We start from the raw sequence: 13,305 nt of genomic DNA, 5'->3' as shown, positions 1-13,305 counted from the left end.
TGACCAGACACAGAGTCCTAGCTCACCCTAGGGGCTGCGGAGCCAACACAAATCAAAACAGAGCCAGCCTGCAGTTGGCAGGAGCAGGGAATACCGGGAAAGGTTGGAGGTTCCCAAATATGGAAGCTGGAGATGCACGTAAAGTGTGCAGACCTTGTCTTGGGGGCATGGAAATCAGTGACTTCTGTGCACAGAATGGTCCTGGACAGACCTAGGAGCATAGCTGTGTCTACACTGTTATTATTTCTAGGCCCTAGGGAGCTACAGTTAAATCACTGGCTTCACCTTCAGTATCCAGAGTTTCCTGTCCCATAGGACCATGACTTTAGACCTTTGCTGCTTCTCAAATAACAACCTTTTCTAGATCTCTCTTGAGTGGATAGAGAGGGACTTTCTGGCAGTCAGATGGCACATCTCTGCCCAGTGTCCCTGCCTTCCTGTGCCCTTCCTGTAGGTCATGATAAGAAATAAGTGAAGCGATTATAGCCAGAAAATAAGAAATGTGTCCTCTTAGGAATAGAGACTATGTGCTCGTGTATAATGTGTCTTCTCGGACACTTTGCCTGCATCACAAACCACCGGAAGCCTCATTAAAACACGGGTTGGTGGACATCTCTTCCAGCCACTCTGGGGAGAGGCCCAGGACTCTGCATCTCTAACAAGATTCCAGATTTTAGGGGGCTGGGGATTTAGCTCAGCGGCGTAAGCACCTGCCTTGCAAGCAGGCAGTCGTGAGTTCGATCCCTGGTGCCGATAAAAATGAAAAAAAAAAAAGACAAAAAAAAAAAGATTCCAGATTTTACCACATTCCCTTCTGTGACCTGGAACAGTCAAGAATGGAACACTGAGGGCTGCGAGTAGAGTTTAGAGGTGGAGCATTTACATAGCAACCATGAGGTCCTGGGTTCAAACCCAGCCCCAGAAAAACAGTGGCCAAAAACAAGAATGGTGTCTTACACCTTAGGACCCCTCTCCAGCAGTAGCCAGGAGTGTCCCTCTGAGTTCAGGCTTTGTTTGTGTGGCCCTTGGAAAGTCCCCTTCTTCCCATTGGCTGAGTAATTTGCATTCGCCAGGGCCAATTGAGGTCCCTAGTGCTCCAGGGACCCTTTCCTGATCTGTCAACAGAGATCATCTCCCGCCCGGACTTCCTGTAATTTCTAAAGCCCTGAGACGCCATCTGTTGCCTTATGGCAGGAGAAGTGTGATGAGTGTGCCCTGGTCATTTCCCCAGCTGGACTGAACTATGTGATAGGTGAGGACGAGCCCAACTTATCCCCCTCCCCACTAAGTGGATTCCACCAACCGCAGATTGAAAACCTTCAGGAAAAACAGTTGCCCCGTCCTGAACATTTAGAGACTTCTTTTTAATCAATCTCCAGGTAACAGTACAGCAACTGCTGACCCAGCATGCATGCAGTATTAGGTGTCACAAATTGTAGAGGGATTTAAAGGGGGCAGAAGGAGGCACACAGGTTATGTGCAGATAGATGCTGCCTTTTACAGAGGAATCTGAGCATCTGTGGATTTTGATGGCCACAGTGGTCATCCATGGGAAGTGGAGGAGAGGATTTATCCTGGGCAGGTTGGGTGGGGCCTGAGAAGGCCTTAGCTGATTTCTGCGAGGCTTGGTCTTTGTCTTGTACTAGAGGGGACAAGGTAGCAGAGGGAATGACACCATCAGGGTTCCATAGTTCTGGAAATGACAGAGAACTGTGAGCTTAAACCAACACATCAGCAGGGCCAGATTCTCTCAGAAGGCTCTTGGGGAGATGCTGATGGGGGTACCAGACTCTTCCCTCAGCTCTTGATGCTGCATCCTTGGCACACAGGCAGAGGGGCGTGGCAGAGGAGAAACAGTCCCTGGCAGAGCAGGCAGGAACCAGGAAGCAGCAAGCTTTCCTTACCCTTTCTATTCCATCCAGGCTGCAAACCTATTGGTTGGTATCATCCACACCCAGGCGGGGGCTTCCTTCTTCAGTAGATCCATCGCTCACCCAGAACTGTGCTAAACTAACCAGTGGGCTCATCCAATATCACTCAAAATTCATCCACCTCCCAAAAGCCCCACCTGTGAACACATGAGGCTTTGGGGGGACCTCTAGGTATAAGCCATACAGCATCTTTTTGTGCTTTTGTCTTCTAAAGGAGGCATGGTGTTTGTACAAGACACTTTATTTCTCAAAGCTTTATTTTCTTTCAGTAAATAGGTCAACAGTATCATTCTTGTTGGGCTTTCATGTGGCCAAGCAGCAGTGGGTGCCCGGAGAATGCTCAGCTCTAAGCTGGTGTGTGTCTCTCTAGTTTCCCTTCTTCCTGCCAGGTTTTGTGACTCTTAGGCCTTGAGCTCTTTCTGCCATTCTGTCCCTGTGGGAACAAAACATGAACAAATAAGTTTTCCCCAAATCCCTCTGGAAGTCTTGTCTCTAACTCCCTGCATCCAGTGACAGATCACAAACTCACCCACAGGACTCAGTTAAGAGTCTTGGGTTACAGCAAACAAACCCTGAGAGCAAAAGTGAGAAGGAAATGTCAGAACTGTAATCAGGAGGAACATAGCTCAAATTTGAGAAATGGAACTGGTACTCACTCCGACCCTTTCCCACGCTGGCTGGTCCCCGCTGCCCAGCTGTTGCTGTCTGTCTAGGCTTGCAGTAGGAAACAACTTTGCAAGCTCTCACCCTCCCAGAGCCAGGGCCTGTGTGCCGCTGCTGGCTGATCCGCTCAGTGAATTCATGCTGGGGTGTTCCAGAGGTCCCCAGAGAGGACCTCTACCCCGGCCACCTGGCAGCCACTCAGGTGCTGTCCACTTGGGCTTACTGACTTAAGCTGGACTGGATGCTCTGGTCAGGCCTGCCTCCTCCAGCTGTCACTCGACATGATCTTCATCCTCCTGCCTTTACTGCCCACTTAGATCCCACCTTTAAACCCCTGCCCAGCATTTTGGCTTTGGAGACATTGCACAAAGCATCAGATCAACAGTGCACAGATGCTGGTCCAGGCGGGCCCTCTGCGACATTGCTCATGGGAGGGAAGGCAGGAGAGTAACCCAGGAGGCCGTTGGCAGGGATGCGTGGCTGCAGGGCGCGTAAGAGGTGACTCCCTGTCACAGCTCTGTGTGTACTTGTGAATCACTGATAGGCAGCCCATCCTCAAGGACTACAGGATGAGGAGGAAGGCACTCCGCAGACTGGAGGTGATTTTGCCAATGTCAGGGTTACCGTGAATCAGCAGTGAAAACGATCCTTTGAGTCTTGTCCTAAAGGAAGGCGTTATATACATTTAAACCCTGGATACTCACATTTCACACTTTTGGCTTTCCCAACCTGCAGGGCGACTCCCTCGCAACTTGCTGTATAGCTGACACTTTGTTTCCTTCCTTTCAACAAACTGGAAGATCTCAAATGAGCATGAAAAGGAGCAAAGCGATCCAATCATCAGCTAAAATACGATTCCCTTGTAGAGTCTGGTTACGCAGACAGGGAGCAGACATTTGTTCAAGATCCTTTGTGCCCTTATCAGTGGGCCCTGGGATACAGGGAAAGTGTAGGACAGAAAGGTAAACACTAGAAAAGCATGCAGTGTCCCTGGAAAGATCATAAAACAACGCATGGGCACAGGAGTAGTCAGTAAGGTGTGTTGCCGAGAGCAAGTGAAAACCAGCACAGAGGGGAGGCCAGGGCCCGATGCAAGTGTCAGGGTGGCCTGGAAGGACACCTCGAGTGGGGTCTGGCCCTGTCATTTCAGTGGGAAATTCCACCCGACGGTGTGCAGCTGTGCTCAGGAGGGCGTCCTGTCAAAGGCTACAAGTGTTTGTGTGTTTCTCTCTCCCACTTACCTTGCTGGATACACACAGAGCCTGGCTGCTAAGAGCTCTGCAGATTCCTGGTGCAGGCTGCACCTCGTTTTCTGCCCCGGTGTGGCCCCTGTCTTTGCAGGCCGCAGTGGAGCTCTGGCAGGCAGCTTCTAGTTTTGGCCATGGGATGGGGAGGAGGGTCACCCCTCTTTCGCCCTGTAGGATGTGCCCTGCTACCCACCCTTCCTGCTTAGCTAGCTCAGGAGACCAAGAACGGGTTCTTTAGCACAAAGCCACAGGTGATAGAACTCAGGCAGGGAAGCCCAGAGTACAGCCACCTTCTGTGCGCCCCTGAGCCAGCCCTCTGGAAGGATAGTCCTGCTGCTCTTCCTAGAGGAAGAGGCAAGTGGTTTTATTTTTAGTGTCACTAAGTAGAGGTTTCATTGAAATCGTTCCTGCATGGTCTCCCTGGACTCTTCGTTTTGGAGGCTGCTTGGAGCTGGGCCTGGCATTAGGATGTGGCCTTGCACCCCTCCCTGCCCTTGCCCACGCTGGCCTGGAGCCCTCAGTGAGGCCACACTGGGCGTCAGCAACCTCACAGGACACCCGTCCTGGGCAAGGTCACTCCACAGCCACGGCAGAGCGAGTCTGCTTCTTAACCAGGCCCCTGCATGGACAGAACCAGTCTCCTGGATGCGCTGCTCGGTGCCATGCAGCTTCTCACTGCGTGAATGTGAGTGGCCCCAGCTTCTCTGTCCTTGGGGCTGCACCGTGACATCATCTGCTCTCCTGTGATAACGCTTTTGGGTTTAATTTTGTTATTTTGAGACAGGGTTTCGCCATGTAGGCTGGCCCTGAACTCACTTTGTAGTCCACGTGGTCCTTGAATTCCAGGTGATCCTCCTGCCTCAGCTTCCTGAGTGTTGGGATCACAGGCATGTGCCACCACCCCTGGCTTACTGATAAATCCTGAGATTGCCTCACTTTCTGACTTCCTTAGCCAGGGCAAAGTCTACTTTCTGGGCATCTCCCCCAAATCACCCACCCAAAGCCCAAATCTGTGCAGACTTTAACCTCCTCTTCCTGGGAGGCTCCGTGGCTTTGCCCCATGGTGTGCACGCTTCCTCAAACAGTCCAGAGCTCTGCGAGTGTCAACATTTAACTTGGATTCCAGCAGAGACAATAACAGGGATTCTGCTGCCCTGATTTGATTTGGGCGGAGTCAGTGCAGTGTATATCCTTGGACAGTGCTGGCCCTCAACCCCCATGGCCCTGTACAGTGGGAGGGTGGCTCAGACTGAGAGCCTGACACCCAGGCCACCACCCACCCCGGATCCTGGGCCGCAGGTACCAGGCATGATTCTGACAGAGCCCCTGAAGGGAGGTTGCTCAGCAGACGAGCCATGCCATCATCTCAGTGGAGAAAAAGAAGAGACAAAGTGACATAATGATTCATTTGGTGCCAATTGTGATCATTCGAGGAGATAGCCGGGCGTGGTGGCACATGCCTGTGATCCCAGCACTTGGGAGGCTGCCCTGCTCTAGGGCACTCCAGGTGCTGTCTGTATGTCAAGATCATGTGGCAGCACACTGAGTCTAGTGACAGGCGTGGTCAGAGGCGGGCCATGCTTTCTGAATGCCTTGGAGGCCTCGGTTGTGACAGCCTTTTCCTAGCTGGGCGGTGGGACCAGATGGCCTTGCGTGACCACTGTGGGGTCTCACATGTTCCCTTAGCGGGATGGGATGGTTTCTGTAATGATGCAGAAGTCTTCATCTGGGTTGCTGTTCCCTGAAAACTCCTAGAAAAGCGCCCTAGTAGTTTGAGCCAGTCCCAAATCTCCGGTTTCAGACAGCTTCAGGGTTTGCAGTTTCTGACCTCAGCCTAACCTCTGACCCCAGCTGTGCCAGCAACTTCTCTGGAGCCTGGTCAAATCCCAGGGGTCACTTCTAGCAGAGGCTTCCCCCTGCCTGGTGTGGTCAGCCCACCTGTGTTGGGATGTGTCTTTCCTGTAGCATTTTCAAAGCAGGTTTGAGGATGGGGGCAGGTACATTACCTGGAGCATACAGCAGTTGTTATGAGGATAATCGTAGCAGTCAGGAGGCTGAGGCAAGAGGATCGCTGTGATTTTGAGGACAGCCTGGGCTACATAGTGAATTCAAGACCAGCCTGAACTGCATAGTGTCTCAAAAAGACCAAAACAAAACAAAACAAAATCTTTATGAGGGATGCATTAGGAGAAAGCAATCCACCCTGATTCTCTCTTGCTCCTCACAGAATACTTCCTGTAGAAGACACCATTAGGTTTCGGTGAGATTTACCTCCCAGCCTCTCACTAACAATGCTTGAGGCTGGAAACCTTAGGGTTCCCATTCTCTCCGTGTCTTTTTTGTGCAGATCTTAGAGGAGCTGGAATCCAGCCCTTGGCAAAGCTGCCTGCAGTAAGGAGGAAGGCGGTTGTTAGGGACCAGGGACCTCCGCAGTCTCACCTCACAGCCTTCAGTGCCCCCCACCCCCCGCCTCCCCACCCCACCAGGGCCTTTGCCCTCACCTCAGTGAGTTGCTGATAAGGTCAGCCTGGGAGGGAGGACACTTTCTGGGAGCAGAGACCTCTCAGAGGAGAGAGGTAAGCGGCTGGTGACCTGCCCTGCTGTCTTCCCAGTGGTCTATTTATAAGCCCTTTGGTATTCAGTGCATTCTAGTTGCTCAATTTCCATGTCCCTTCCTGGGCTGTGGATGTGTTAATGTTGTTAATGTGTTAATTGTTAACGAAGGATGCATTTTAATCCTGACAGTTCATTGGTTGGCACTAAACTTTAAAAAAAAAAGAAGTATGAGACCAGCTCCTCCTGCAGGAGTTGACTTGTCTCCTACATCATCGTGGTTCTCATTTGATGGGTGGGGATCCTTCCAAGATACTTTTTGCCCCCTTTACAGAATCCCCCAGACCCCGTCACACTCATCCCTGGAGCCAAAGCAGGCTGGTTTGAGATCTGTTTTTAAATGAAGGCTGGAAGAGGCCGGCTGGCAGGCAGGCCCAGCCTCCAGGCCTGCGTACAAGCTCATTGTCTTCAGGGACCCACAACTTCCTTTTACATCATGTGGCCCACTTCCAGGTTTCAGAGGGCACCAGCTTCCGGGGCAGGTCACTTCCGCTTGTGACTAAGAGTCAGGGGGGCAGCAGGCTGGGGAAGGGGGGCAGGGGACACAAGTGGGAAATGTTAAGTGGCTCTGAGCCCATGGTGGCATCTGTGCTAGCAGAAGCCATGGCCTCCGTGTCCCAGGCAGCAGAACCTTGGGAACAGGAAAACCCGTTCCCCCACCGCCTTGGTGCAGGGACTGGTCTGGCAGGATGTACCAGCTGGGAAGAGCCACTCTGTATTTTCTCAAAGAAATGCAAGGAGCCCTGAAGTCAGGGAGTTTAACACTTAATGCTTGACCAGGTGACCAGTCACTGCAGCCGGCCGGACGGAGGGAAGCTGTTGCTCAGGTGCCCCTCAGCTCGGCAAGGGCGACAGAGTACATCTGACAAAGCCTTGGTTGATTAAAGATTTAGAGAGTCCAGGCAAGACATTTAAAACCTCTCCCCTGCCGAGGGGAGATGCTATCACATACCTCACGCCAAATTTCTGTGTCTGGCAGCGAACACTGAGGTTGTTGGTTTGTTTGTTTGTTTTCCTTTAAAGCAACATTTACAAGCAATCATTGGAGAAAATGTAATCAATTAAAATGCAGTGAATGGGGTTTTGGACTGATCCCCGTGATAGATTGGGCTGGTGTTGCTGAAGTGGAATTAACTGCACGGTTCTCTAAGTGGGGTCCTTGGGTTAGGGCTCCACTAATCAGTGGTTAGGATCAATGATTTGTGTGAACTCCTCTCAGCTTGCCTAGCAGTAAAGGCTAGGATTTCATGATTTAGTGTGAATTCTATCCCTGTTTTCTTTCCTTGAAGTCACTTCGGTGTTTCTGTATGATGAAGAAATTGAGTCTTATGTCAACAAAAGCCAGTTTTTTAAAAAAAAATCCAATCTCCAGGGCCTAGCATAGTACCACGGATGGGTTTCGTGAAGTGGGTAATGTGATTGACTGAATGACTAAGTAAAAAGCATAGGATGTGGGTTAGGAAAAAGACCGCATGAGCACAGCTGTTATTAAAGGAACACCATCCATGAAATTGCTGTTCCTGCCAATTCCTGTTTATGTTTGTGAATCCTGTGGAACTTGGGATATATGATCAATAATTTGTATCTCATTGGATGAGCCGGGGAAAGAAAATATGGAACTTTAAGCTTTGTGCTAAAAAAAAAAAAAAAAAAAAGAATGTTTTAAAACCTTCATTGCCGGGGGCTGGGGATTTAGCTCAGCAGCATAAGCACCTGCCTTGCAAGCAGGCAGTCGTGAGTTCGATCCCTGGTACCGATAAAAAGGAAAAAGAAAAAAAAAAAAAAAACCTTCGTTTCCATGGTGTATTGCACTGGTAGCTGTTGGAGTCACAAGTCTGCTCACGTACTTTCCGAGATGAGCCCGGGTCTGTAATATGGGGTGGTGGAGGTGGTGCTGGTCCTGGTGATTTGCCCTGTGGGCTGGGCGGGCAGCTCTTACCTAGCAGGGTTCTCTGAGAGAACGGAGAGAGTATTTCCAGATGGCGATTCTTAGCGAAAAGCAAAGGTTTTGTGGCTGTCCCTGTGGTAGCAGGTTCCCTGTGGCCTCAAGCATCATTAGCAAGAGAAGAACTTGCTGAGGAGGCCACCGGAACAGGTGTTGGCACCCTCTTTGAACCCACTCATTAGACGTCATCCTCTCACCACGGCTGTTTTATGTCCGCAGACCTGTCCCCACCCGGCTTTAAGCGACCTCACCCAAAGGACTTTGGCCGCCTCTACCATTAGGTGGTAACCGTTCCACAGCCTGCATCGGAGGACAACAGCGGCCCGGATGGGCAAGTGGCCGCGTGGGTGTGGCAGGGTTCACTTCCCAGTGCCTTCCCCCAACAGCCTGAGCTGGTTTTCAGTTCAGCTTCCAGAATGTCTCATGTCCCACGCTGTGGAGTGGGAAACAGTGTCATGCAGGAGTGAGGCTCTTTGGGGTCTTCACCCCCTCCTGGCCCCAGCAGCCCATGAGGAAAGCGGCTGCCACAGCACTGACAAGCCCAGAGAAGCTCTGTAGCCCCCATCTGTCGGAAAACCTTGTCTCTCAGGGGAACGGATGCTCCTAGGATGCCAGCTAACGATTTTAAATTTAAAATATATCAGCGTCAGTTGTCAAAGTTTGAGGAGCAGGATATTTACATAGTCTCAGAGTATTTCCCCACACATCACTTGGCAGCTGTGGTAGGAAAAATAGAAATTATGCAGTGGAGGAATTGGCCAGGACTTAACCAAGTGATAAAAATGAATTATAACCAACAAACATCATGGACCTCTCTGGATGCAATACCCCGAGAAGGACACAAAATCACTTGCCTGGAATTCTAGCCAAAACTACAAAAGCTGAATCTGATTATGAAGAAATATCAAACAAACCCAAACTGAGGGAAATACTACAAAATAACTGGCCTGAATTCTTTAAAACATCAGCATCATGAATGACAAAAAAAAGCCAAGGAACTGTAGCAAATTAGGAGGCTGAAAAAGTCTGATGACTGAATGAAATACGTACATAATCCTGCACCAGGGAAAACATTATCCTAAAGGAGATTAGTAGTAGGATAATTGAGATTAGGGTATTGACTTACATAGCAGGTGTTTCATCGATGTTAAATATCCTGACACCAACCCTATGGCAGTTACGAGAAAATTTCCTTAGGAAATATACACTCATTTGTTTTGTGTTGTTTTTTGTCTTTTTGAGACAGGTTCACTATGAAGTTTGGGTTGGGCTCAAATTCAAAGCCATCCTCCTGCCTCAGCCTCCTGAATGCTGGCATTATAGGCATGCACCACCACACCTAGCTACACTCAAGTTTTAAGGGCAAGTGTGACAGAATTTTATAAACTAGTAAAGAGTACATGTACCAGTTCCTCCCGGAATACAATTATGTTCTGCAAACATGTACTAGTAACTGAAAAATTCTTAGCCCGCCCGTGGTGTCAGACATCTGTAACCTGAACATTCTCCGAGGCTGAAGTAGGAGGATCACAGGTTGGAGTCCAGTCTGGACAACGTAGTGAGGCTCCTGTCTGAAAATAAAAATTAAAAAAGGATGGGGTTTTCTTTTCTTTGGCTATGTTAAGCTCTTTATTACTGCTATGAGCATGGTCTACCTTGGAAACAAACAAGTATCCAGAATAGGGAAATCTGTGAAGACAGAGTAGGCAGTGGCTGCTCGGACTGAGGTGGGAGGGTTAGGCCATGGTCTCGAGTGGGTGGGGTGTTTTGCTTTGGGATAACAAAAATGATCTAAATTTGATTGCGGTCACGGTTGTACAAATCTGTCAATATTGTAAAATCTACCGAGTCATACACTTTACGTTTGTAAGTTGTGTAGCGTGCAGATTTTAGTTCAGTAACACTTACTTTAGAAAAAGGCTGAGTACATAGTATATATTCAGTACAAAGGCCATGAGTTCAATGGGAAAAAAGCAAAATGAAAACCTGGCTTTTTTTTTTATCGGTACTAGGAATCAAAATCATGACCGCCTGCTTGCAAGGCAGGTGCATATGCTGCTGAGCTAAATCCCCAGTCTAAACCTGGCATATTTTTGTAACTTTCTTGTTTTTTGAGGGACTGGGGACCATCAATTCCAGCTGTGCTCTACCACCGAGCTGCATTCCCAGCCCTTTAAAAACACATCTTTTTTTCTCTAGAGTCAGGGTCTCACTGCATTGCTCAGGCTGGCTTTGCCCTTGGGTCACCTTGCTGCTAGCAGGTGGGGTCGGTACCAGCTGTGTTTTCTAGGTTCTTTGTCCTGATCAATGACCTGGTCAGGATAACAGGTGGATGTGAAGGTCATCTTTTAGTTTGGGGCAGAAACAAGAAAATAAGCACAAGAGATGCTTGGAAGGGAAGAGAAGTTGCTTCCTGCACCCAGAAGGGACCCCTGCAAGAGCAAAGAGGCCAGGAGTCCCCAGGCCCACATGTCGTCCTTTGAGCTCTCTGACAGCTTACTCGGTGGTTCCACCTGAGCTTGAGCTAGGAGCTGCCGGTGGGGGCTGGGTTCGGTGAGTTCTCACATCCGGGGAGTAGTGCCAGCTGCAGGGCCTAGTGTGGTCTGGCGTTGGGCTCAGGTGCTGCCCGCAGTTAATGAGCCTCCTCAGTCAGTCGGTTGTGCCCAGCTGCCCCCCCCTCACCGCCCACCATGCTGCCTCCCAAGCAGTTGGGGTCCAAGTGCCTGTACCATGCATGGCTAATTTTGTAGTTTTTCCATCATTCTGAAATCATTTCAATGCAAAAGGTTAAAAGCCTTCACACCTTCAGTGGCCACACGCTCCAACAAAACTAGCTGCCCACTTTGTCCTGGGATGGGCAGTGGTAAACTGAGAGCACTGGAAGGAGGTCTCCAACATTTTCTGCACCTCACCCCTCCTAAGTAAAGCGAGCCCCAGCCATGAGCTGTCTTGCCTCAGCCTGCTGTCCAGGTCCAACCCAGAGAGCCCAGGACTGCCCGGCTCCAGTGACAGTGGTGCAGATTGAGGTCAGTGGGAAAACATTTGTCTGGGGCTGTACATTTGCCCTAGTGGTGGGCAGACAGAAAAAAGTGTACCCCATTGATAGGCGGCCCGGACTCCTGGGCTTGGTTCTCAGTGTGCTCCCCATGCCCAGCAAACAGAAAACAGGAAACACCAGTTAAAATGGGAAATTGCTGTGGGCTGAGTGACTGTAATTCCTTCTGCTCCTCAGGAGCTGGCACGGGCCCTGCATCCACCGCCTGACGTCGCTTGCTTTTCTGTGCCTTGATGATTTTGCCCTTTCTGGAGGGTGGTGCCTTCCTTGCCACTCTGAGAGGCTTTTCGGCTAGAATTGCTACCTTGAAGTAAGCTCGGAAACCCTGCTCTTAAAGGATTGTTCGTGTTTTTCGTTGTCTCTAGTCTCAAAGCAGCCCAGTCCACTGCTACGCCAGCTTTCTTCTCCTGCCCCCTCTTGATTTCTAAGTGGGCGAGTTTGAAGTACAGAGAGACACAGCTCCCTGTCTCACGATTGCAGCTGAGCTGGGATCAAGCTAGGCAGGAACAGATCCACGTCTGCTCCTGGGTCCTCCCGCCCCACCGCCCCTCCTTTGGGGTCCTTGTGGGTGTGAGGGGGTTCTTTCCTAGCCTTTCCTAGCAGTGAGAAGGAACTACGTCTGCTGACTCTGTGGTGCTGTGGTTGGTCTCCCGTGGAGTGAAGTGGCGTTGGACTTCTCCTCCCAGGCAGGACCTGCTGCCAGGGCGCGGGCCGCCCCTTGGAAGGAAGGCAGCTTTTCTTTGTGACCTGGGCTGCACTCTGCTGGAGATTCCATCGTGGCCGCCTGTTTCCTGCCTCTGGTGCCAAGTCCTTAGCCGTGCCATCCTGGCCCTTCCTTCCCGGGCTCGATTTTCCCCGTTTACCCTGGGTTACAGTGTTTTCCACACAGAGCCAGTGTTTGCATCTGTAGCCTGCTCGGTCTCTTTCGGGAACTCTCACGTAGAGAAGTGGGCATAAATCCGAGCGACAATTTGACGTCTCTCAGGAAGTCTGTGTTCCTCCTTTCTCCCTTATTTGAGGCCTGAAATGCAAGTCTGATCTCCCCTGGGCCTCCTAGATGACTCTGCTCTTAGAGGGATTCTTTTCCCTGTTGTTATTTCATGAGGTGGATATTGACGAAGCTGCTTCTGTGCATGGGTGTTTATCAGAACAAGGGGTGCAGGGACAAGCCAGCCCTCCCCCTCGGTTGCTGACAATGGAGGAAGGAACAGGACAGGGAACAAGTGCTCTGCATGGAACAGGACGTGAACTAGGGCACCTGTCCTCCTCGGAGCCAGTAGGTGTTGTAGAGGCGGTGTTTGTGTTGGATCTTCAAGGATAGACTAGACTTGAATGCACAGGTCGTCCTGTCCAGGCAGCAGGAGTGTCCAGGCCCAAGAGGCAGAGATGGAATGCTCCATCCAGAGCCCCATGCAGGCTGGTGGCAGGACCATCAGAAGCTGGGGAAGATGTTCGGGCTGCATGGCTGGGGGTGAGGAGCTTTGTTTCTGGAACAGCCAAAGCTGCTGCCTTAGAGGCTAAGGAGGCCAGGGCACAGGGAATCACGGAAACCTTTGCTTCCCTGATTCCCGTGACAGACTCTAGAGATGGATCGGCATTCCCAAGACATTGTGTGATGTGGTTTGATTGGACTACGTACAAGCCCCTCTCTCTAGTCAAAACTATTGGCTTCCAAGTTTAACTCAATAGGCGATTGAGTAGGATATTTGGGTAACCAGGAAAACCACTTTGTCCAGGTCTCTCTGGTCCCTATGTTTGGGATAAGGAGGTGTGACCTCCCAGATAGAAGGATTGTAAGAGACATTGTACAGATGATTCAGTTCCTCAGCTTGGAGTTCAGGAGGCAGGGGT

General features: G+C 50.5%; 1 protein-coding gene across 1 annotated transcript in view; it reads left to right on the top strand.

The window, feature by feature from the left end:
* Myo1e (myosin IE) overlaps positions 1 to 13,305 on the top strand; it is a 170,717-nt gene that overhangs the window by 47,024 nt on the left and 110,388 nt on the right. The gene's annotated exons all lie outside the window — the stretch shown is intronic.

This window comes from Cavia porcellus, unplaced genomic scaffold, assembly GCF_034190915.1.
Source record: "Cavia porcellus strain 051 isolate PalLab524CR breed Dunkin Hartley unplaced genomic scaffold, mCavPor4.1 scaffold_38, whole genome shotgun sequence".
NCBI lineage: Eukaryota > Metazoa > Chordata > Mammalia > Rodentia > Caviidae > Cavia > Cavia porcellus.
The sequence above is the reverse complement of the archived record's forward strand: the minus strand, read 5'-3'. Positions and strand labels throughout refer to the sequence as shown.